Below are 24,322 nucleotides of genomic sequence, written 5' to 3'. Positions count from 1 at the left end.
ACAGGGCCCAGTCTGTCCTGTGAGGGGGCCAGGGGATGCATTTTGGACTGGGAATGATTCTAGTCCATACTGGGAGGAAGCCAGGGTATGCACTTTGGACTGGGAATGATCCCGGTCTGGACTGAGAGGGGGCTATTGGATCCAGTTTGGACTGGGAATGATCCCATTCTGTACTGGGAGGGTGCCACGGGATCCTGTTTGGAATGGGACATGGCCCAGTCTGTCCTGGCAGGGGGCAATGGGATTCCGTTTGGAGCGGGAATGATCCCAGTCTGTTCTGGGAGGCGGCCATGGGATCCAGTTTGGACTGGGACAGGGCCCATTGTGTCCTGAGAGGGGGCCAGGGGATCCAGTTTGGACTGGGAACGATCCCAGTCTGTCCTAGGAGTGGGCCAGGGGATCCAGTTTGGACTAGGGCAGGGCCGAGTCTGTACCGGGAGGGGCCAGGGGATCCAGTTTGGATTGGGATAGGGCCCAGTCTGTCCTGGGAGGGGGCTAGGGGATCCAGTTTGGACTGAGACAGGGCCCATTCTGTCCTGGGAGCGGTCAGGGGCTGCACATGGAACTGGGAATGATTCCAGTCTGTACTGGGAGGAGACCAGGGGCTCCAGTTTGGACTGGGACAGGTCCCATTCTTTCCTGGGACAGTGCCAGGGGATCAGTTTGGACTGGGAAAGGGCCAAGTCTTACAGGGAGGGGGCAATGGGATTCAGTTTGGACTGGGAACGATCCCAGTCTGTCCTGGGAGGGGGCCAGGGGATCCAGTTTGGACTGGGAATGACCCCGTTCTGGACTGGGAGGGGGCCAGGGGATCCATTTTGGACTGGGAATGATCCCAGTCTGGAATGGGAGAGGGGCCAGGGGATCCAGTTTGGACTGGGAATGATCCCAGTCTGTACTGGGAGGGGGCAAGGGGATCCAGATTGGACTGCGAATGATCCCAGTCTGTCCTGGGAGGGGGGCAGGGGATCCAGTTTGGACTGGGAATGATCCCAGTCTGTCCTGGGAGGGGGCCAGGGGCTCCAGTTTGGACTGGGACAGGGCCCATTCTGTACTGGGAGCGGCCAGGGGCTCCAGTTAGAACTGGGAATGATTGCAGTCTGTAATGGGAAGTGGCCAGGGGATCCAGTTTGGACTGGGAATTATCCCAGCCTGTACTGGGAGGGGTCCAGGGGATCCAATTTGGAGTGGGACAGCTCCCAGTGTGTCATGGGAGGGCACCAGGGAATCATGTTTGGACTGGGAATGGTCGCAGTCTGTCCTGGGAGGGGACCAGGGGATCCAGTTTTGACTGGGAATGATCCCATTCTGTCCTGGGAGTGGGCCAGGGGATCCAGTTTGGACTGGGAATGATCCCAGTCTGTCCTGGGAGGGGGCCAGGGGAAACAGTTTGGACTAGAACAGGGCCCAGTCTGTCCTGGGAGGGGGCCAGGGGATCCATTTTGGACTGGGAATGATCCCAGTCTGTCCTGGGAGGGGGCCAGGGGATCCAGTTTGGACTGGGAATGATTCCAGTCAGGACTGGGAGGTGGACACTGGATCCAATTTGGAGTGGGACAGGGCCAAGTCTGTACGGGGAGGGGGCCAGGGGATCCAGTTTGGACTGGGAATGATCCCGGTCTGTCCTGGGAGGGGGCCAGGGCATCCAGTTTGGACTGGGAATGATCCCACTCTGTCCTGGGAGGGGGCTAGGGGACCCAGTTGGGACTGGGCATGATCCCAGTCTGGAATGGGAGAGGGGGCAGGGGATCCAGTTTGGACTGGGAATGATCCCGGTCTGTCCTGGGAGGTGGCCATTGGATCCATTTTGGACTGGGAATGATTCTAGTCCATACTGGGAGGAAGCCAGGGTATGCACTTTGGACTGGGACAGGGCCCAGTCTGTCCTGGGAGCAGGGCCGTGGATCCAGTTTGGAGTGCGACAGGGCCCAGTGTGTCCTAGGAGGGGGCCAAGGAACCCAGTTTGGACGGGGAATGATCCCGGTCTATCCTGGGAGGGGGCCAGGGGATCCAGTTTGGACTGGGACAGGGCCCACTCTGTACTGGGAGTGGCCAGTGGATCCAGTTTGGACTGGGACAGGGCCCAGTCTGTCCTGGGAGGGGGCCAGGGGATCCATTTTGGACTGGGATTGATCCCAGTCTGTCCTGGGAGGGGAACAGGGGTTCCAATCTGGACTGGGGCAGGGCCCAGTCTGTACTGGCAGGGGGCCAGTGGATTAAGTTTGGACTGGGACAGGGCCCAGTCTGTCCTCGGAGGGGGACACGGGATCCAGTTTGGACTGGGAATGATCCCAGTCTGTCCTGTGAGGGGGCCAGGGGATCCATTTTGGACTGGGAATGATTCTAGTCCATACTGGGAGGAAGCCAGGGTATGCACTTTGGACTGGGAATGATCCTGTTCTGGAGTGGGAGGGGGCCATTGGATCCAGTTTGGACTTGGAATGATCCCACACTACTGGGAGGTGGCCAGGGTCTCCACTGGAACTGGGAATGATTGCAGTCTGTCCTGGGAGGGGGCCAGGGGATCCAGTTGGACTGGGAATGATCCCAGTCTGTCCTGGGATGGTGCCAGGGGATCCAGTTTGGACTGGGAATGATCCCAGTCTATCCTGGGAGGGGGCCAGGGGATCCTGTTTGGACTGGGAATGATCCCAGTCTGTCCTGGGAGGGGGCCAGGGGATCCAGTTTGGACTGGGACAGAGCCCAGTCTGTCCTGGGAGTGGGCAAGGGGATCCAGTTTGGACTGGGAATGATCCCAGTCTGTCCTGGGAGGGGGCCAGGGGATCCAGTTTGGACTGGGACAGGGCCCATTCTGTAATGGGAGCGGCCAGGGGCTCCAGTTGGAACTGGGAATGATTGCAGTCTCTACTGGGAGGTTGCCAGGGGCTCCAGTTTGGACTGGGACAGGTTCCAGTCTGTCCTGGGAGGGGGCCAGGGGATTCATTTTGGACTGGGATTGATCCGTGTCTGTCCTCGGTGGGGGCCAGGGGATCCAGTTTGGACTGGGACAGGGCCCACTCTGTCCAGGGAGGGGGCCACGTGATCCAGTTGGGACTGGGAATGATCCCAGTCTGTCCTGGGAGAGGGACAGGGCATCCAATTTGGACTGGGAATGATCCCAGTCTGTCCTGGGAGGGGGCCAGGGGTTCCGATCTGTACTGCGGCAGGGCCCAATCTGTCCTGGGAGGGGGCCAGGGGATTAGGTTTGGACTGGGACAGGGCCTAGTCTATCCTGGTAGGGGGCTAGGCGATCCATTTTGGACTGGGAATGATTCTAGTCCATACTGGGAGGAAGCCAGTGTATGCACTTTGGACTGGGAATGATCCCGGTCTGGACAGGGAGGGGGCCATTGGATCCAGTTTGGACTGGGAATGATCCCACTTTGTACTGGGAGGGTGCCAGGTCATCCAGTTTGGACTGGGACAGGACCCAGTCTGTCGTGGGAGGGGGCCAGGAGATCCATTTTGGACTGGGAATGGTCCCAGTCTGTCCTGGGAGGGGGCCATGGGATCCAGTTTGGACTGGGACTGGGCCCAATCTGTACTGGGAGGGGCCAGGGGATCCAGTTTGGATTGGGACATGGCCCAGTCTGTCCTGGGAGGGGGCCAGGGGATCCAGTTTGGACTGGGAATGATCCCAATCTGTCCTGGGAAGGGGCCAGGGGATCCAGTTTTGACTGGGACAGGGCCCATTCTGTCCTGGGAGGGGGCCAGGGGCTCCAGTTGGAACTGGGAATGATTGCAGTCTCTACTGGGAGGTTGCCAGGGGCTCCAGTCTGGACTGGGACAGGTTCCAGTCTTTCCTGGGAGGGGGCCAGGGGATCCAGTTTGGTCTGGGACAGGGCCAAGTCTGTATGGGGAGGAGGCCAGGGGATGCAGTTTGGACTGGGAATGATCCCGGTCTGGACTGGGAGGGGGCCAGGGGATCCAATTTGGACTGGGACAAGGCCCACTCTGTACTGGGAGGGGGCCAGGGGATCCAGTTTGGACTGGGAATTATCGCAGTCTGTGCTGGGAGGGGGCCAGGAGATCCATTTTGGACTGGGAATGATTCTAGTCCATACTGGCAGGAAGCCAGTGTATGCACTTTGGACTGGGAATGATCCTGGTCTGGACAGGGAGGGGGCCAGGGGATCCAGTTTGGACTGGGAATGTTCCCACTCGGTACTCGGAGGGTGCCAGGGGATACTGTTTGGACCGGGAGAGGGCCCAGTCTGTCCGTGGAGCGGGTCAGGGGATCCAATTTGGACTAGGAATGATCCCAGTCTGTCCTGGTAGGGGGCCAGGGGATCCAGTTTGGACTGGGAACGATCCCAGTGTGTACTGGGAGTGGGCAGGGGATCCAGTTTGGACTGGGAATGATTGCAGTCTGTCCAGGGAGGGGGCCAGGGCATCCAGTTCGGACTGGGACAGGGCCCAGTCTGTCCTGGCAGGTGACACGCAGAAACAAAATTCACAACTCACACAGAGTTATAAAGCTGACATTGGTTTATTGCAGCGCCGGGTGCAAGGGGATTTCTCCTCCTAACATGCACACCGGGTTAAAATCATGACAGGTATTTAAAACAGTTAACAAAGTTAGTTACGCCTCCTGGTTCTACCCCTTAATTAACTCTTGGTTAACACTTTTCTTACTTCATCTTAAAGTTACAGTTCTCTTTTAATTCACCACGCATGCTCAGAGAGTAGGGGGCTAAATTGGGTTGGGGCTTTTCTATCTGGGAGGTGTGGTTTTTAGTATTAAAATGAGATTATAATGAGACAGGTTAACTCTAGGGCACTATTTTGGCAGTCTTTTCTATATTTCTACGATTCGTCCTTGTGCTAATCATTATTGCTAGTTAGCAGAGAGTCAGTGAAGACAGTCTTTATCTCTAATATGTCTAAGTACCGGGTGCAGTTGTTACAAAGTATTTTCTCTACATTTTTCTTTCTTACTTTTAACCCTTGTTTCTCACGGTGCCCTGTAACATTGTAAAGTTCCCCCAGGATCTCGTACAAATCCTCCAGGATACTCTCTTTTTGAATGTGAGGTAGTGTGGTTGAAGTTCTTATTTTTAATTAGCTTAAGCAGGAATGTGTTCATTACTTGTAAAACATGCTCTGGAAGCTAGGCAGTATGCAGAGCTGAAAAGTAAACCCTCATCAGAGAATGTTCTGAGGGCCCCACAAGCTGTACCACGCACTTTTCAGAGTACTAGAAGTTGGGAAACTATTTGTCAAAATCGATGAAATACTGCCCTCTTCGGATTAAATTTGGTCTAGGGGTAGCTGCACTTGCAAGGAAAGAAAAGAGATCTGAAGAAAGAATAAAGGGACAAAAGATGCGGCTTGGCAACTGGGTGAACCTTCTACAGCGGTTGTTCATTGGGGAACCTTCATAATTTCTGAGTGGCAAATACAGTGACCCCCATCAAAGCGAGAGATATGGGTAGCCTGAATAAGAGCAACACGCAATGTACCGGTGTATTTTAGGATAATAGCGTAATGAAAAGAAAGGTGCCATGAAATGCAAGCAGCAGATGGATGCCTGAAAGTAAGCAGGCGGTGGTTCTTGGTGTAATTAAGCAATGGAACTTCTTGCTGCTCAGTTTTGTGCATACTAAGCTTTTGAAACGTTCAAAACCAAGGAATCCAAGCCCCCAAAAGAAAAGCCCATTGGAGAGCTTTCACACACAAAGACACATTCAGGAAGTCTCTGAGCTGCAAACTGCTGGGTGAGCGTGCTGCAAAACTACCACCATTTGCTTGCCTCTGTCTTATGCCCTTTCCTAGGTATTCTCCCCTGGCAGCTCTCACTGACTCACTTCTAATACCCTCAGTGCTCACCTTAGTGAAGTATTCCTCCCTTAATGGCAAAACTGACTTGCACACTCGCCACTAGGTAAGGCATTTTGCAGACCTACAAGCAGAAAAGGGTTCAAAAATAAGATGAGTAAGATGCGCTCATACAGAAATTTGTACACGCTGAACCATTTGTCTGATTAGTTTGACTGTTTTTATGATAACTTCCTCACACAGAGTTGCACACAACATTGTTCCAGCTGTAAGTCACCACACACTCTGAAAATCTGATTGCTTTTCAGACCTTTTACGAGAAAGATGGGCACAGCAGGATCTGAACCTTCATTGAGCATCTGCACAGCTGAGGGTCCAGGACATCGCTTTACCCTTTCACAAGATGAGGCCTAATCCTTCTCGCACGTCCTGCAACTTCTGCTGCAGAGATGAAAAGTGCTCTTGTTCATCCCTTCCTTTTTTTGACCCTTTGAGACTCCCGTGGAGAGAACTGAGGAAGTCATCCTTATGCTCCCATCCTGGTAAAACCCACAACTCCATTCAGCTTTCACACGTCTCAAACAAAATGGAAATCACCATCTAAGGAAACTGCTGCTTTCTCTCCACCATGGTGGACTGACGTGGATGCCACTTCCATTTTGACACAGTTTTACAAGTGAAAGAGTTCTTTAAAACGCTGTAATTCCTTCAAATGCATTGTAAAATCCTTCTGGTATAGAACATTTTTAAATACGTTCAGTGTATGAACAACACAAATCTTTTTGTACTGAAATATTTTATTTGTATTTCTTTAATTAATGTTGAATTGTAAAAATACTTGTACGTAACAAAATTTAAAAATGTACAAATTGTGTCACATTTTAATACCTGTCAATTGCAGTGCGTTTTTGTGCAGAATGCATAAAACAAGATGATCTAGTATTAATGTACACAGTTCTTAATTGTATGCTATAAATTTAAGTGTATGCAAAACTCTTCACACTAGAAGGAAAAAAAAAAAAAGGAAGATTTTTTGGCAAGTAACATTGCGAGTTACGTGCTCCATTGTGTCCTTAGGTAGGTACCCTGTTGCGAGTGAGAGCAGAATCTACATCCCAGAATTTTTAGAGTAGATGTCGTGGTTTAAGCCCAGCCGGACTAATCACCACACAGCTGCTCACTCACTCCCCTTCCTCAGCTGGACAGGAGAGAGAAAATATGAAGAAAAGGCTCGTAGGTCGAGATAAGGACATAGGGAGATCACTCACCAATTACCATCATGGGCAAAACAGACTTGACTTGGGGAAATTAGTTTAATTTATTACCAATCAAAATCAGAGTAGGATAATGAGAAGTAAACCCAAATCTTAAAAAAACAACACCTTCCCCCCACCCCTCCCTTCTTCCCGGGCTCAACTTCACTCCCGATTTTCTACCTCTCCCCCCGAGCGGCGCAGGGGGACGGGGAATGGGGGTTGCGGTCAGTTCATCACACGTTGTTTCTGCCGCTCCTTCCTCCTCACACTCTTCCCCTGCTCCAGCGTGGGGTCCCTCCCACAGGAGACAGTTCTCCACGAACTTCTCCAACGTGGGTTCTTCCCACAGGCTGCAGTTCTTCACGAACTGCTCCAGCGTGGGTCTGTTCCACAGGGTGCAGTCCTTCAGGAACAGACTGCTCCAGCATGGGTCCCCCGCGGGATCGCAAGTCCTGCCAGCAAACCTGCTCCAGTGTGGGCTCCTCTCTCTACGGCTCCACAGGTCCTGCCAGGAGCCTGCTCCAGCATGGGCTTCCCACAGGATCACAGCCTCCTTCAGGCACATCCACCTGCTCCAGCGTGGGGTCCTCCACGGGCTGCAGGTGGATATCTGCTCCACCATGGACCTCCATGGGCTGCAGGGGGACAACCTGCCTCACCATGGTCTTCACCACGGGCTGCCGGGGAATCTCTGCTCCGGCGCCTGGAGCCTCTCCTCCCCCTCCTTCTTCACTGACCTTGGTGTCTGCAGAGTTGTTTCTCTCACATATTCTCACTCCTCTCTTCTCCGGCTGCCGCTTCCTGTTTTTTTCCCCCTTCTTAAATATGTTATCACAGAGGCGCTACCACTGCTGCTGATTAGCTCAGCCTTAGCCAGTGGCAGATCCGTCTTGGAGTCGGCTGGCACTGGCTCTATCAGACATAGGAGAAGCTTCTAGCAGCTTCTCACAGAAGCCACCCCTGTAGCCCCCCCCGCTACCAAAGCACTGCCACGCAAACCCAATACAGTAGACGTGGTATAAAAGCTTACTTGCAAAGGAGCCAACCTCAGTGGCATGGTTTGGATCACTTACAGTGACTGCTACACTCATTTATTAATATGACCTACAAGAAAGAAATACTACCTTGCACTTAGCTACATTTCTTCATGAAGTGGGCACTTAAGAAGGTCTTCTATGGCATGTTAGAATGACTAGTTCCAAAAGCATGAACAAGATGTTTTGTGGCCAGATGTTGTCAGGCTAAACCAAAACATCAAGCAGTTTGGTTTGCTTTTGTACCGTGGTGTGAGCTGCTATGCTTATAGACTACACTGGAATATTGAGACGTTACATTATGGAACGTATATGTAGATGACATGTGGCTGCCTAAAATGTTCCACAAAATATTCCAGCACTAGCTGCTAGGGGAGATGGGAAGAAGAAAGTGTCCGTGTTTCCCAAGGCCATTCCTGAAATACATGCCATGCAATTTAAGTGGCTGTCTTATTCTTTAAGGATGTCAGCTTTGCGATTTTTCATTTGGGAACATCTGCACTTTTGAAGTTCTGACCACTATCGGATATCATAGGAAAATCAGAGGCCAAAATTCACCCTCACCAGAGTTTCATGGGGCCCAGATGAGTTGCTGGCACGTATGGTGCCTTGTGGCAGCTCCCCTGAAACCAGGGAGGAACAGTATTAAAAACCAGTACTTGGTCTCTCGGCATTTCATCGGACGCCATGCTGAGAACAGAATTGCACTGGCTCAGGGCAGGGTCGACAACGAATATAGATCTGGATGCTCTGGGTTGTGGCCACTCAGGTCTTGAAGGTTGATTTGCAGGCTCAGGGATCCAACCTCATCTCTGGGCAACCCACTCCAGTGCTTCATGATCCTCACAGGGATTTTGGTTTTGATCCCTTACCTCCAGCCTGAACCTCTCTAGTTTCAGGAGGTGCCGCCGTCTCTCACCCTCCCACCAGGCAGTGCTGGGAAGAGCCTGTCCCCATCCCCTTGATACCTTACCCATAGGCACCGGGGTGTGCTGTGAGGTGCCCCGATGCCTCCTCTGCTCCATGCTGAACCAGCCCCAGCCCCACAGACCCTCCTTGCCTCCCCTGAGCCCCTCTGCTCTGTCAACATGTCTCCGGGACCCCACGTGGGATGTAGTGCCCGCATGAGGCCTGGTGGGTGCTGAACAAAGGGGATCACCCTTGTGCCCTCCAGCTAGGGCAGAAAGAGAGGAGAAAACCCTGATGTCACCGAGTCCCCGAGCGATGGGTTCTGTTGTCAGCGACAGATGGGCTGTGTCACCTAGCGATGGTGACCAGGCGACCCTCGCTGCTCCTATGCGGGCACTGAGTCCCACTGAGCTGGCTCATGCCCACACTCCAGCTGAGCAGCTTGTGAGGCTGGAGTGCTGAGCGAGGCCTTGGAGCTGGTGTCCTGACTGGGGAGCTGTTGCGTGCAGCTCTCTGTGCCTGACCCCAGAGCCGTCAGCAGATTATCCCCAGCCCTGCCAGCTTTAGGCAGCCGGGGCACCCAGGAGGCGCGCTCGAAGCAGCAGCGGTGAGCTGGGTGGGGAAACCTCACCCTGGGGAGCTGGGAGGGTTTCCTTCTTGAGGGACCTGGGCATTTCTTCCACCCCTCGCCGGGCCACCCAATGACCATGGCCTCTCTTCCTTTTCCAGCACAACACCCGCTGCTGCAGCGCCAAAGGGAGGGAGCAGTTCCTCACCCCCGGCTCCCCCCGCCCACCGCAGTGAGTGGAGAGCATGGCCATGGAGGTAGGCGACCGCTGTCCAGTATGCCTGGACAGCTGGGATGATGCTGCCTACGTGATGCCGTGCCTCCACCAATTCTGTTACGGGTGCATCCTGCGGTGGGCTCAGAGCAAGCCCGAGTGCCCCCTCTGCAAGAGGAGAGTGCAGTCCATCGTGCACTCGGTGCGGGCAGATGATGACTTCGAAGAGGTCATCATCACACCATCTGGGTCGGCATCACCATCAGTTAGCACCCGCCAGGCAGGAGGAGCGCCCAGGCAGCCAGCCACCCAGAGCCCCCCGCGCCCTGTCACACCCCAGCCGCGGGCGGTGGAGTCGGGGCCCAGGCCTCCAGTGGGCGGCCTCCAGCCCGACACCTGGGCCTCCCTCTTCGACGAGCACCCAGCTCTCCTCCAGCGCTTTCTGCCCTGGCTGCAACAGCAGCTGGGGCTGATCTTTGCGGAGGAGCCCTCAACGGCAGCTGTGCTGGAGGACCTCACCCTCTCCGCCGTGGGCTTCTTTGGGCTGGACGAAGGGGTCCTGGTCCGGCTGCTGCAGGCCAGCCTCCACGAACGCGCGGTGACGTTCGTACACCAGCTGATCAACGTCGCCGTGCAGCGCTGCAGCAGGGAGGCCCACCGTCTGCTGGGCCTCGAGGACGGCCATGCCGTCGAGGAGCGGGAGGGCAGCCCTGCGGCTGCCCCTCGGCCTGCTGCCTCCCGAAGGGGGTCTCCTGCCCCTGGCCCAGGCCCCTCCGGCAGCCCTGCGGGAGCCGGCGAAGAGGAGCGCCCCGGCACCTCAAGCGCTGCTCTTCGTGGGGGTCCCAGCAGCCCCCCCGACGCCCCCGTTCCCACCCACGGGGAGCAGGAAGAGCCGCAGGAGGATGCGGGTGAGGCTGGGGCAGGTCCCTCCGCTCCCAGCCGGGGCAGGGACCGCTCCCCTGGAGGGCCTCGGCGAGCCCCGAAGAGGAGGGCCGGCAGCTCCCCGGACTCTTGCCAGCCACCCAAGAGGCCACCCCACCGGCCCAACTAGGACCAGGCCCCAGGAGCTGCCGAAACCAGGGCCGGGCCAGCAGCTGGGGCGCCAGCCGGCCTGCAAGTCCATCAGAAGGCCCCAGATCTATCAATCCAAATAAACTGCCCGCAGGCAAGTGCGGCCCAGCTCCAGGCCTGCATCTCTGCAGCTGGTCCCCGGACAGATGTTTCCAGCCGGGGGGTCTCCAGGGCCAGCCCGTGCCCCATCGCTCATCACCCCAGGCCCGTCCTCCTCCTCACCGCACCCTCTGCCCCACGTCGCGGGGCTCCGCTCTCCTACCAGCCTGCGCTGCCCGGGGCAGCCTCCCTACGGCGGCACCCAAACCCTCCTCCTGCGCCGAGTCACCAATGGTGCTGCTCTCTGCATCAACCTGGGGTCGTACCCTGCCAAGGCATCAGCCCCAAGAACTGCAGCACGGGGAAGCGCAAAGCCCTGCACCTGGGGAGGGACAACCCCCGGCACCAGCACTGCGGCAGGCTGCCTGGCTGGAAGGCAGAAACAGCCCTGGAGGTCCTGGGGGGCACCCACTTTTTTGGAAGTAAAAAGTTTTACTTCAAGCTCAGGCTCTGAACACCCAGAGATGCTTAAGAATCTCAGTTTTCATTACGAGGAAATGTTTTTGATCCTTGTGACTGCAGAGGAAAAGCTGAAAAGAAACAAAGAGGAGCAAAGCAGAGAGAGTAAGTAAACAAAACTCCGGGTTTCCCCACTTTCTGACTGTATAGCACCAAGAAACCCCAACAAACCAAAGCCAGGGAGTCTGGTGACCAATTTTCTTGAATTCAATTGCAATTTTGCAAATTTTGCAACTTGCAATTTGCAAATTTTCCAAATTTCAGAGCAGAGGTTATGTAGCACCTGTTCAAAACACTAAGGCTATTAAAAGGTTATTAAAAGGCTAGCTCTATCCTGAAAATTTTTTTTTCCCACAGTGGACATTTGGGCAGCCTGATGGATCACTATTCAAAGTCTGCAGGAGAGATCCTTGGTCTTGTACGCACTTCTAGGCTCGTTGTAATACTAACTACCTGGGCAATTACCTAAAGGCTATGTACCTCAGGTATCTCAGGGACATCTCAGATACCTCAGAGAAGTAGGACATGAACTTGACGTCGGGGCCAACACACACAGGGCTGTTTACATTTCCCTGGGACTGCAGAACATTTCTGGAGAGTCTTACCTGCTCTTTTACCCACACAACTTTACCTATGCTTTATGGTACATACAAGACCCTGCCTGCGGCAAAAAAATCCACAAGTTAGTATAGTCACGGAATGTTGTTAAAAATGTAAGCAAGCTTGATGAACATACCAAAAGTCCAGCTTGTCAGTAAAATATTTCCAAACTGCAGAGTGGAGGCCACATCATTTAGAAAAGGCTCCCAGACTGCTCAAGTGTTCCTGAATCCTAGATTGTCACACAAGGTGTTTCAAGCATTTATAGTAATCATGGCTGAAACTTCAAAAAGGAGACCGGTCGATGTTATGCACGTCAGATTGTAGGGATCTTGTGTGATCTTCACAAGTCCTCCTCGACGACCGTTTCAAAAGATGGCAATTACTGGTTGCCTGAAATACGCTAACAAAGTTAATAACACTGACGCTAGAAAGGTTTTTTTCCAAATCATGCTTGTGCATGATGTTGTTTGAGACTTCAGGGTGCTGTTCTAAATACTGAAAAGATGATAAATAATGCAAAGTTATGAATCACCATGTATTGCAAATGCCAGAAAATCCTGAGGTGAAACCTGGCTATCTGAGAAGGTACACAGTGTAGTATTGCCTGAAATGTGTGCATGTTCATCAGACTGCTCAAACCTGTGGAGGATTAGATGATGGTCTCAAATTCCATGGGACCACAAAAACAATGCAGGCAGTGAAGAAGAGCATGTTGGGCGCATCTTACAGATGCACAATACTTAGCATACATCCATAATACACATACGATACCATACAAATTAACTGTTTGTTTCCAACTTTTTGGGGATTTGCCAGGGTACAAAAAACAATCTAGACAAAATTATGACTCCAAGTTTTAAAAAAAAAAAAGGTGTCAAATTGCTTCCTGAATTCGTTTTGTTTCATTTGGGTTTTGGATCCTTTTTACATTTCTAAACTTCCAATTTGTTTTTAATTGCCAGTGTCTTTTTCATTCTACTGTCACCCTGGCCACATTCTTTACTCTGGATGAACTCCTCTGTCCTGAGAAACTGCACAATCTTTTTCACTCTTTACTGCCTTTTTCTTTTTTTATTGTTCTGGGCCTTTGTATTCTGGTGAACTCCAATATGGTATTTTTAAAAGTTCTCAAATTAAATGGAGGAATTGTAATTAGCTTATTAACTCCCAGTCTCTGTCTTAAAACTCGTTATTAATTATAGTAATGTATTTTATACCTCTGAAATAGCTAATCTATTATTTCCCTCCCCCCCCCCCCCCCCCAGGAAATAATATGGGCTATGGACGTGGCTTTTGACAGTTGCTGGAGGACTAGTGTTGCTGCTTGTGTCTCTGAAGACCTTTTTCCCATCTTTCTGGGAAGATCTGATCTACTTCTTGAGGCGCAAGAGCTTAAAAGCAAGAGCAAAGAAGTGGGCAAGCAGTGGAATTCTCTCCATAATTGACCTTTTCATGCAGAGAGTGGGAAAGATTCCCCACAAGCTGTTCCTCATCTCCGAAGGGAAGGTGAACACCTACCAGGATGTGGACAGGAGGATCAGCAGGGTAGCGCAGGTCTTCCTACACTCTGGGAATCTGAAAACAGGCGACACAGTGGCCCTGCTGATGGGTAATGGACCTGACTTCATCTACGTCTGCTTCGGGTTGGCCAAGCTGGGCTGTGTGGTGGCTTTTCTCAGCTTCAGCATCCACCCTAGATCTCTCCTGCACTGCGTTAATACACGTGCAGCAAAAGCAGCGGTGATAGGAGAAGGTAAGTTCTGTACTGTGTTTGACTTACTACTGACTTTCCACTGCTTCATGCTTTTGCTCAAAAACAGGAAATCAGAGCCATTCCAAGCTGCAAGCACTTCCTAGAGACATACACATATGCTGGCTAAAAAAGAGGGGAAAGCGATAGTCTTGTTTAAATGTCAAATGCATAAGCACCAAAAATATGTGGAATTAATTAGTGTAATAAAGGACTCAGATCCGAAACTCTCCAATGTACCAGCAGAAACAATCATGCATCAGCAAGAGAACAGCCTGGGCAGATGCTTCAGCATCATCTCCTTGCCGTTTCTATTTATTGGCTTAGGTAGCTACAACTCCACTGACTACAGGCAGACTCAGATTCCCTTTGTTAGTGGTGATTTCCTTCAGCTCAATATTTTCACATACAAATTTATGGTTACTTCAGAACTCTTTTAAAGTGGTGGTCCCAAGGTAGCGCTGCTTGGAGCAAAGAGTACAGCATGTTGAGCTGCAATTTTGGCCCTCTTACTGGCGTATGAGGTAATACTGGGCAATTTATTCAACCTTTCTACTCCTCTTTTCCCATCTTTCATACAGGTTGGCAATACTTCCATAACTCCATATGAACCCATGAGGGCTCATTAGTTGGTATGTGTACCAAGATTTAAAACAAGTGTTCTAACATACCGACTAAAGGAAATCCTGTATATTAGCATCACCAAGTAGGAACAGGGAGTTCCTCAGGACACATACCAGGATGTATGACACAGGTGCAGTTTCTGCTACTAAGGAAATGGACTGAAATCTAGGACTGCTAGGAAAGACCCGTAACCATATTACGCTCTAGGATAAATGTTTTCTCTCTCTTCTGCTGATCCTGTTGTTTTTATTTCAGCTGAGACTGTTCAGTCTTCTTGACCTCACTTTGTGCGTACTTCCCCGTGTTGTCCTTGCCTTCAAGGACAGAAAAACCCACCTTTAAAATACATTCTTCACAAGGGAACAGCAACAGCAAAATCACACATCTCTACTTCCATTATTAGAAATAAACCAAACCGTTCCTCTGCCTGACCCTCCCTCCTAGCCATTAGCTTCCTGTTTTTCTTGCTCTCTGACAGGCCATTCATGGTTTCAGACAACCTACTCCATAGTCATGTGGTCTCCTTTACAGCTCCTTTAATCTTTTCCTCCAGTCAGGGTGAGAGTCCAATCCTTCCATAATGTGCCAATGTACCATACGACCGGCCCAGAATTATGATGTCCTCCAAACACAGCAAATGAAATGAAATATTTAGTATGTGAACGGAACAAAGTCTCTAAGCTTAATTAATATATTCTAATCAGGTGACATAATGTAATCTGTTAATTATTCAGTAAAATGAATTGTAGGGAAAAAAGTAATGGCCTACAGCTTTTCTAAAATCCAAACACCATCATTATGCCTCAGAGAACATTCATACAGTGATAGAAGATACTTCTTATGAAAAATTAAATAGTACACAAACAGGAATGCAGCACACCCATGTGTATTTAGCAACCTTTTTCAAAAGCTGTTCAGCTTGTGATTTTGACTTTTAGAAATGAAAGGCTTAGTCCGTGTGATTTAAGTTGTTAGCCAACAGTGTATATGCCTTCCTGTATTCATGTAGTATTGCCTACTTCTTCAACCCATTAGGCAGCCAGAGGCATATAGTATAGTGTCCTTTTTCAGCATTTACAGTCTGTAACAAGACTGTCCTCCGAGGTTTGTATGACTAAGCTTAAAAAATGTGTTTGTCAGAAAATACTCTTCAACCTAATGAGGCCTTTGTACCTACTGCAGAGAACATACGACAACGTGAGAGAAATGTTGTGGAAACATTTGCTGTATACTGAATGTACTGTAGTTAGGAGTACACAGCAACATCACTACACTTCTTCCATTACACTGAAACAGTCGTTTCAACAGAGTAGTCCTTTCCTTTGGTACAACGCTCTGCCTTGCTGCTTATGGTCCTCTTAAGCATATAAACTAACAGAGCGTAATTGACTGCTTTTGCTTTTAACAATTCACTCTCCATACAACCAGCAAACACACTGCGTTCTAAGGTGCAACGTCCGATTCCCTTTCAGTCAGATGCTTGAAGATAGCTGCAAAGCTGAGGAACTACAGAACAGGAGACCTGGGACATCCAGGAGACAGAAAGGAGGCTTCAGCTGTATGTGTGGGCACGCAGTCACCAGTGAAACACTACGGGTGTGGAGCTTCAGGAGAGCATCTGCTTGGATAAAATGAGTATGTTCAGAGTACCCACGCAACCTTCCTATGAGTGATGCACAGGGGCAGAAAGGATCTAACTGAATACAGGACACTAATCAAAGTACAAAATCAAAAAGTTGGTAAGAAAATATCTGTTTACTTATCATTCAGATGCTGGAAAAAGCACTGGTTATACACTTAGCTAAATTATAATGTTCTCATGTCTTTTATAGGTAATTTCTCAGTACTTACACAGAACAACACCCACTGTATGTAGCTGAAGTCAGATTAGATTCATTCCTTTCTTTGCTTGCCTTACACTTCTCTGAAGCTGTCTTCTGTGCCTCTCTGCCTCAATCAGATAAACTTCTTAACCTATTCCTATTAACGAGACAGTAGGGTGAGCTTCAAAACGGAACTTTTGCTGCCTGCTGATTAGATTGCTTTTAGCAAGGGTAGCATGTTGTGTAACTGAAAAAGCTGGCAGATGACTTGGAAAACAGAACCTTCACTTGAATTCTTAGTGAATGTTTGGGCTCACTGTGTTTGGAAAGCCTTCCTGTTTGTCATTAGTCCTGTGGTTGCCTAAATACTGGAAGATAGTTAATTGTGCATTTCGATGCCGTTGACTACTGTCTTAGCCTTTTGTGTTTTACTTCAAGCTCAGGCTCTGAACACCCAGAGATGCTTATGAATCTCAGTTTTCATTACGAGGAAATGTTTTTGATCCTTGTGACTGCAGAGGAAAAGCTGAAAAGAAACAAAGAGGAGCAAAGCAGAGAGAGTAAGTAAACAAAACTCCGGGTTTCCCCACTTTCTGACTCTGTAGCACCAAGAAACCCCGACAAACCAAAGCCAGGGAGTTTGGTGACCAATTTTCTTGAATTCAATTGCAATTTTGCAAATCTTGCAACTTGCAATTTGCAAATTTTCCAAATTTCAGAGCAGAGGTTATGTAGCACCTGTTCAAAACACTAAGGCTATTAAAAGGCTATTAAAAGGCTAGCTCTATCCTGAAAATTTTTTTTTCCCACAGTGGACATTTGGGCAGCCTGATGGATCACTATTCAAAGTCTGCAGGAGAGATCCTTGGTCTTGTACGCACTTCTAGGCTCGTTGTAATACTAACTACCTGGGCAATTACCTAAAGGCTATGTACCTCAGGTATCTCAGGGACATCTCAGATACCTCAGAGAAGTAGGACATGAACTTGACGTCGGGGCCAACACACACAGGGCTGTTTACATTTCCCTGGGACTGCAGAACATTTCTGGAGAGTCTTACCTGCTCTTTAACTGACTGAATGCTTCATGTGTTCTTTCTCTCTCCAGGACTTCCCCTGCCTCCCTGCCTTCAGGGAAAGTACACCAGAGTCTACCGACTCATTGGAACAAGTAAGTTTATTTCTCACCACGCAGAGATACAAATCTGGATACACGTGCAGCAAAATGCCCCTTTGTGAAACCTGGTGAAAAGAACGCAAAGGAGAAGTAACACAGTCACATTGCAAGCAGTTACCTCTTACTTTGACAGAGGGCCTTGGCAAAAAAACCCCAAACCAAACCATGCCAAAACTTCACCGTTAGTCGATACTGTAAGAAGAATACAAAGGCTTTGCTGAGACTGCCAATTAAGCATGCACTGGGTAAGATGGGGAACAACTGAGTTGTATGCATTTACAGCTAAATCCCAAGTTATTCATCAGTATATGAATAATTATTTTCTCCAGCGTGCCTTGAGTTTGTCTAGATTTAAGAAAATGCTTCACTGTCCTGAGCAGCTCCTTCTTATGGAGTGTGTTATAAATTCCTGGGCACGTAGCCTTTGTGAATGTTTTGGAGAATCCTGAAGTCCAGTAATCAGAAGCAAGCAAGGTGGTACCGCCAGGATACTGCAGCCAAAAGCAGGTATCAAGCTTGTCATTCCAGGCATAGGGGAGGTCATGGCAGTATGGCTTCTGGACTGCAGCTGACTGTATGCCTGTAGTCTCACTCAGAGAGACGCATACTCTTTCTTAGGAGTCACTCTTTCCTAATATTCCCTCCTTTTCTTCTCCATCTATATATCCTACGTTTTTCCTTTCATCTCCTCTCTTTAGCTTGTATTTAATGTTTCTGCCCCATAGACAGTACCTCGCTCAAACAATTCTGAAACAAGGAATTGGTGGGCCTTCCTGTGCACATTCAAGTGTGAAAAGGGTGAACCTAAATTAATCCTGAAACAACTCTGAAGACCAAAACTCTTTCATGTAGCCTGCTTTAGTCTTTTGTCTGTTTTAGAACAGGGAGTTTTACTGACTACAATTAAATCCACAAGATAAATAGAGGGACATTAAACCATGATTTTTTTTTTCCACTGTCGAATAGATGGGTTAGTTCTGCTGTACGCAGGTTCACTGTACGCAGCAGTAGTGTCTATCATTCCAATGCAGCTTATCGGGTCTGTAGTTGTTCTTATTTTAATAATAAGCATATAAATTCTTTAACTTGGCAGATTGTTTGGGATCAACAGAGAAAGACTTTCTTTTTCATCTCTTGGAAAATAATGTTGCTGTCTGGCTGATGAGCACTAGCTCTCCTTTCCAGCATCTTCACACTACGCCAGACAAATTAGACAAGGTGCCAGATCACCCCGTTCCATCTCACCGTAAAGTTTTCAGTAACACAAGAAACACTGCTTCATGTATCTTCACATCGGGAAGTACAGGTGAGGATGTGTGCTAACAAAGTACAACTGCAGCTCTCTGAAAATTTAGCTGGTATAAATTTAGCAACAAAACAGGTGCACAAAAAGACAGAACTTGAATTTTTAAGCCAAGATAGGGAGAAATTCATTTAGTTAAAAGCATAGTACACTTTAAACCATTTTTGTCTTGGCATAACAAGGGCGTAATTCCAGTTACTGACCTTTCACATAGCTATTCCATGGCTGAACTTTATTTCTTAAACATAAGGCCAATAAAGTCAGTCTCTAACAGCTGCTCAGATTCCATAGTGACAGAATTTCACAGGTCTATACTAAAAAGAAATATGGGCAGTACAAGTGCTTGGGCCTTGGGAGAAAAGTGTTCCTCTGAGACTGACCTGAATAATGAAGCTTCACCTTACTTCCCTGGGAAGCAAAGGGGAATCCTTCCTCTTGTCAAGCCAAACAACTTTGTAAAAGTTTTTCCTATTGCAAATAGCAGCCGAGCAGCACAGCGGCTCTTCAGAAGCTTTCCCATTCTCGCTTTGTGGCGAGGGAACACTGTGTGCGTGGTCGGTCTGCACTCGCCTGTGAAGGGTATGGACTTTCTCCCACAGACACAGCAGATGAGAGGATTTAATAGCCTTACAGGCAGAAAGACTAAAGAAGCTGAGAGACTAAGGAGATGTACTCATGAGGTAAAGACTAAAGGACGGGACAGACAAAGACTCAGAAGAAAAGACAATTCTCCCTCTACCTTCCAAACATAATTCGGTTTGCAGCAAAATTATTAATGCAAGCAGTACATTTATAATTATTTGCTTTTCTCCCATTGACAGGTTTCCCAAAAGCCGCTATCATCACTCATCTAAGAGCTCTATCTGCCTGCTTAGCATTTACTCAGTGTGGTGCAGTTTCTCAGCATATTCTGAAGCTCACTCTTCCCTTGTACCACATGAGTGCTTCTCGGCATCAGTGGATGCACTGAATTAGGCAATCTTTGCCTTCTAGTGAATTTTCATTAACTTGAGAATGCTGTAACATTCTGTTGTTTGGCAAGTATCTCCGTTTGGTGAGTAACTCAAATATTATGTCTACCAATAGACTTGTGTCATTTTCTCATTTTTATCACCTTCCACGGTCTGCAAACAATATCTAAGATACATGCCTAGTTTTTGAAGCTTAGAACAGATGCCAATCGTTACATAGATCCACCATAACATGACTTGAGGTCTGCGTATTGCTCATACCACTGCGTATGTTCTGCAGGTTTAACTTAGAATCATATTTGTATCCTGTACCAAAAGTCTAAAAGGGCATTCACATAGGCATCTCGGCAGTCAGGCTTGATTTTTAGTGTCAGAAGGTACAAATGCATTGCGGAAGCTTTAACTAACCTTCAGAAGAAGGTCAACTAAATCTGTGTTGGAGCTTTTTGAGTCACATATTTGAGTAACACCTACAGAATTGGATTCTTTATATTAAAGGGAAGGAAAGGAAGAACAACGGAGCCTCCCCTTTTGATTCTGATAAGGGGGGTTATTTGTAGAGAGCTAGCAACCAGGTGTTTTTTCAGGTATGTCCTCCTGTCCTGTCCTTAGAGTCTTGCCCAGATGCTGGTTTTTGGTATGCTAAGTATACACCTGGACTGTTTTAAAAGCCATTTCAGTGCTTTGTTTCTTAGGGAACAGCATGGGCAGGCATGCTGGGCTACAGCAACTGATCCCAAGACTGCTGCTGCCTAACCAAAACACAAAAGGGATAGGAAAAGGCACCTTAAAAGTGCAAGGAATACACCCCTCGTGTACTCCCCACAGGACGACCTTCTGCAACAGGACGGGAGAGCATCATCTGCAAAGAGCAGGAAAGGGCCCCACATTACATCTTCTGAAAGTTTGAGCAGACTGTTTTGTGCTGTTAGGGGATGCCGAGAGGCATTCGGCAGTTTTGCCTCTCCCTAAATACTGACAAATTGCCTGAAAGGCACAAATTTGACTGCGAACAAGATGGGAACCTAACGGAGAAAGCACACAGAGAGAGTATACATTTAGAGAGAAGTGTAATTTTTAGAGAGTTTAAAGAATTGAGGAAAGCTATTTTTTCACTAATAGGTTACTGTGCTAAGTAAATGTATCTTCAAATGCAGTTAGCATAGGTTATCTACGGTGCCTCAGGACAGCAGTGCCCTCTTCTCGGAAAAACCTTTGGAACAGACTTGTCTTTATAGTTCCATTAGATGGAGAAAATCTATATGGAGCTCTAGGGTCTATATATGTGGAAGCGATTAAACCTGTTTGCATTTATGTGTTCTCTGACTAAAGCTTTTTTTAGCTAGCTTACTACCAAAGATTCTATCAGTACTAACTGATGAACATCTACACATGTGTAAATTCTTATTAAAGCAGATAAAAACAATCTTAGAAAAAACCCTCAAAATTACAAAAAAACATATCGTTACTTTAAAAAACATCTTAGGGGAGGATAATAGGATGAATGCTGAACTCACAATTTTCTGAGTGGACAGATAATTCAGTCCCTTCTGAAAAAACCAGATGTGTCTTGAGAAAGAGTTCATCCTAATCAAGAGTGACAAACAAAAATATGAAATTCTCATGCAAAATTGGATTTAAGATCAAATCAATCTTGAAAATTTTTCAGCAGTCCATACGTAGGCTCTTTCTAATATAACTTGCAACCATGGTTGACTGATTTTGTGAAAACCAGACAGGCTGAGAGTTGTTCTTCTCAACCTCCCTGACTTGACTCTAGAAGAAGAGCAGGGGCCCAGGGACAATGATGCATAGAACCAGTGTACTCCGAGGCTCTGAGATAGTAGGTTTTTCACTTGACTTTTGCTAGCTTTATTTCTTGTTTGCAGAAGGATATTAGGAAGAGGTTTCTAAGAGCATGCAGGGAGTGATTTCAGTTTTGCATTATTTGTGCTCTGGTTTGGTTTGAGGTTTTTAGGGGTTTTTTGGTTTTGTTTTTCTTTTTTTTTTTCCAAAACTCGTCTTTCCTTGTAGAAAAATCTGACTTTATTAAAATAACATCAAGGGATCATTTAAACAGAAAATCTCAGCAATCTGTATTCATAACACACATTTAAAATATTTAGTACCTGTCTTTATTGAACTTTTAATCTTATCATTACAACTTTTTAAATAATTACCAAGACACATTCATGCTAGCTATTCAGTTTGAAGCAATCCCACCTGGTAATGACTGAACATTATTACCATCTGGCAGCTATTCGGTGCCTGTGTGAAATGACTTGGTGGTCTAAGCGTGGATCCTGTCCTAAGTGCTGCCAAAAGAGAGAAGGAGCTGGCAAACTTATTAGCAGTCTCAGCTCAGAAGCCAAAGACTAAATGATCTGGGAGCTGTGGAAATGGAGTAGCAGTGTGAAGAGGAAATCAGGCATGTTACAGATCATGTTACAGATCAAGACGGAAAAACAAGAACTGAAAAGTGGCCTGTTTCAGCAAGAGAAGTGAAAGAAAATGTTGGCTACATTGAAAACACCGTACAAGTAATAACAGTGCTTGAAAACAGTGTGTTTTGAGCTTTTCCCTTAATGTAAGCCACCTTTTAAATGAGATTATTTTATATACCACTTCTGCTCTCGTACACTGACTATCGTGTGTAGACCAACTTGTTCATGAATTGGCATTTGAGTCACTGCTGTACAGCAAATGCTTACACAGAAAAATAACACAGGAAGGCGTTTAGCGTATTTGTATTTAATGTCTTAAATGAAGTTTAACAGCTGGAAATGAGAGGAGAGCCAGTACCATAAAATCAGCCAGCTCTCTGCAGAGCATCGCCAAGTGTCCCATGAACTAGAGATTTTGTGATCAGCTGCACCAATGAAAGTTAAAGAAAATTCTTATTTTGAAACAGAAACTTCCAAGCTCGCATGTGGCTTTGATAGAGAAATGAGTAAGAAATAAATGCTGCATTTAGACTGAGATTTCACTGTACCTGTGAATCAGATCATTCTGTCTAACTGAAGACATTCCATAGTAAAATGGTATGATTCATTTTACTCAGTAATTGCATCCAATTTTCACTGACACAGGCTGAAATGGAACATTGCATTTTACTTGAATTACTTCTTTGTTAGGATGTTATGCAAATCACTGCAACTTTCAAGCATCAGAAAATGCATCTGGTGAATGAAGGATTTAATCCAGAAATTATAGCTGAACCTCTGTACTTCATGCATCAGCCTGCACATTCCGATATTCCTTGGACAAGAGAGCTATACAAGAATGTGGTTTCCGGTGAAATACGTTTATAAAGCATACGTGTGGATGTGGCATTGTGGCATGTAGCTTGATGGACATGGTGCTGTGTGGTGTTGGGTGGGTTGGTTTTTGGTGTGTTGTGGCTTGTTGTTGTTGTGTGGTGGTTGGCTTTTTTTTTTTTTTTTTTTTTTTTCCAGGTTGGACTTGATGATCTTACAGGTCTTTTCCAACCGTAGTGATTCTGTGATTCTGTGAAATAAAACTACAATACAGAAAGTAAATGTCAAGTATACTCCTGCAATCATTTCAACAAAAGCCAGGATGCACTATTTGTTCTAAAAACACAAGATAATTTGTTCTAAAAACACAAGATAATCAAATTAGTCTTAATGTGATAGAATTTACCTCTTCATAAGACAGAGCCACAATAGTTATGTGCATTGTGTAAGCTGCACTGCATCTGCTCATATTACTTCCAGTACTCACACATGCAAATTTTTATTTTACACTTCTCACCGATTCAAATTATTTTTGCCTAAGCCACCAGTATCTTACCTTAGCTGAATATTTCACTCCTTTAGATCATCATACTGATTCTGCTTTTAGAACGCATAAATGAGTAGATGAATAATGTCATAGGCAATAATAAAATATAAAATGGGCAGTCAGAAACAGAAGCAAAATACTGCGCAAGCACTGCATGTAGACTTCAGTTCAATGTCTGTTAATTATATTATGTAATATTTATTGCAATATTTTATGTGATGCTCAATTTCAGATTTTTATGGAAAATAAACATTCTATGTCAAAGTACAGTTGTAGTATTTAGTGGTCGTGATTTTTCACAACTTACACCACAACTAACACAGATTAAACTCTCCCCAAAAGTTCATCCCCGCTGACACATGACCTCTTCCTTTACTTGTCAATTGTCATATTCCTGAAATAGAGTTCTCATGAAAACAGGGCAGAAATGACTATAACTTCCAGCTTTTGCTGGAAGTGAACACCCAGAACCTGTTACAAGGTGAGGTGACCCCTGAGGCCTCTCCTGCCCACGCCCCTGGGGGGTCCCTCACCCTGGAGCCAGGCCTTGGGCTGACCCATGGCCTTGTGAGGAGTGGGGCCCGGCTGTTCCCCCCGCGCTGAGTTACCGGGGTGCCTCTGCCCGCCAGTGCTTCGCTGCTTTTTGTTTGTGCAGATTAGCCTTTAATCACGTCACCTAACATTCTAGGTAGTTCCCAGGCGTGCCTGTAGATTTTATAGGATGATAGATAAGCCATAGTCATACCAGCTGTAGGAATACTATTGAGTGTGTTTGCAGGTAAGAGAACATCATTATTTCTTGGTCTAGGCTTTTTTTTTCTAGTTGTCTCAGTGATGAACGCTGAACGTATTGGTTTAAGTCTTTACATGCTCCTGTGTG

This window comes from Gavia stellata, unplaced genomic scaffold (assembly GCF_030936135.1).
Source record: "Gavia stellata isolate bGavSte3 unplaced genomic scaffold, bGavSte3.hap2 HAP2_SCAFFOLD_38, whole genome shotgun sequence".
NCBI lineage: Eukaryota > Metazoa > Chordata > Aves > Gaviiformes > Gaviidae > Gavia > Gavia stellata.
This window is presented reverse-complemented; position numbering follows the sequence as displayed.